This window comes from Centroberyx affinis, unplaced genomic scaffold, assembly GCF_046629955.1.
Source record: "Centroberyx affinis isolate AG114_WGS23_722 - 3 ecotype Tasmania unplaced genomic scaffold, CSIRO-AGI_Caff_v1 ptg000566l_1, whole genome shotgun sequence".
NCBI classification, from domain to species: domain Eukaryota; kingdom Metazoa; phylum Chordata; class Actinopteri; order Beryciformes; family Berycidae; genus Centroberyx; species Centroberyx affinis.
In genome coordinates, this window is record NW_027279209.1 from 117,501 (window position 1) to 119,891 (window position 2,391).

Consider the following 2,391-nt stretch of genomic DNA (forward strand, 5'->3'; position numbering starts at 1 on the left):
TGCACATGTATGCGTGCAAACACACACACACACGCAAATGCGCTTGTACATGCATACGCACACACTTCTATGTAAATTTGAGTGGAATACTGCGTAATACATCAATGTTCCAAAACACGCACCAACAAAAAATAAAACAAAACTTTCACTCACACTGAGGCACACACACACACAAACACAAAATGTGTTTCTTGATGTATACCATGTCGGCCAGCAGCAGTCTACAGCCTTTGATGCGGTGGCTCCATTATTAAGCACGGTCCCCTCTCCTAGCCTGTACACTGGACACAGGCTCTCCTGAGACGCCACACAAACTCCTCCCAGGTCAGATTGGGGCCTGGGTGTTTCACCTGGACCCCCATGCATTTTTAACTGCTTCAAACTGATCCTGACACGCAGCTTCACACTAGCCTACAAAATGAGGCAGAGTTTCGCTTAATTGGCATGGAGTTAATTCAAAGGAAAGTTAATGTGAATGAGAAAGAAATTGTAAAAGACATGTTTCAGAACTGTTGTTATACCTCAGATGTTTTGGCATGCCTATCAGGTTTTGTGTGTATTTGTGGGTGTGTGTATGTGTAAACATTACACTTGATGAGGTTCTGGTCTTGAGGTTCTAGGTTGCTCTAGCACCCAGGTAGAGTACAAGGTCTTAGTTCAAGTACATTAATCTAGTGCTGGGTTGATACAATTACCATTGACTAAGATCTGCTGTGTCTGTGTGTATTGTCTCTATCTTCGCACATACAACCATGTACTGCATCCAAACATCTGACAAGTGAAAAGAACCAAAATAGTGCAAATCTACAATTAAATCAATACCCTTACAGCTTCTTTCCCTCTCTCTGATCAATATGCATGCAATCAAACTTCTTGCCGGCATTACCTCCACCACTATGCACATTGATTGAGTCCATTGATCCAAACGCTCAAACTCCTTTTAGGGGTAGGTAGGTAGGGATATTCTGGCCCTGTAGACCCCATCTGGCCATTTTGTGAACTTTGACCTTTGTGTTAATCCTCGAACAAAAGCTAGAACTTATTGGAACGTATACAGTCTGACCTGGAATGGTCCCGAGGGTTGGACGCAAACAGCAGGATGCTAAAGTAAAGACTATAAGACTCAGGCCAATACCCCCTTCTGGGCCTGGTCTCCACTACAACATGACAAAACGTGAGGTTTGTGACAAGTAGACTAAGTGGGAAGACTTGACTATTAGCTTGATTTGGGAAAGAGGAGAGACAATTTGGCATGTGACTTTGGTGCAAGTTTGTCACAAACAAGAAAAAACAATGGGTGAACTCAAAAGATGAGAGCAAGAGACAAAGACATAAAGACAGAGCAGAGAAGATAGAAAGAGCGAGGGAGGGTCGGTGAGGGTGGGGCAGTCAGAACCGGGGTCTAGCGGGGGGATTGGCGTTCGCTGAGGCTTCTCACTGATGCGCCGCCAAGCCCTTTGAAGGGATTATTAACACATTTTGATTACTCTGGTCCAGTTGTCACAGAAAATATAACCTCCATCAGGGCTATAAAAGGGGCGGCCCTTTTCTTCTCTAGCCTCGCTCACGTTGTCCCTCCCCTCGCTCCCCGCCGTCCCTCCCGTCGCCCTGGGCCGGCCTGACTCAAAGCAATCCACTAATTATGGTCTCAGACATCTCGGAGAATGGACTAACACACTATTAGGCTGATAGAGAAATGACACAGCCTCCTCAGTGCACACACACACACACACACACACACACACACACACACACACACGCACACACAGATTAGTCCCTGTACTGGCACTATCCCAGAAATTTAAGGACATGCACTGTGTAGATTTTTGAGAAACTTTCTACACTTTGATTCACTCATGTCGTTGAATTGTATTCAAAAGTATTTGTTATGGATAGCATGACTAAAATAGATGGACAATAATAGAATGATAACATTAAAGTTTTTAACAATATTATATAAATGTCAAATCAATTGCAACGTTTGGATCAGAGTTTCTGCAAAGCCCGTATAAAACAGCTATATTTTAATGTCAAAGGTCATAAAGGCTTTCTACAACTGAAACAGCCCAAGCAGACAGAGGGCTCAATTTGTGCTCTGCTACAGCGCAGTGCGAGGGGCCACCTCTCCGCCAGTACCACCAAATCTGAGACATCCACCACATCCCATTAATTGTCGGGTTTCCCATGCCACTAGTTGCAACGATGGTCCAGGTCCTGCCCCGCCTTTAAAGACCAGTTGGGATCAATTAGGAGTTAGTGCTGACCACTAACGACACCGAGTCACTTTTAGCCTTTCAGTGGGAAACCGAGGAAACAAATGCTTTGTCTATGTTTTTGTCCAGAGGAGCTGACACCGGGGGCACTGATTAGCACTTCGACATAGGCTGCAGC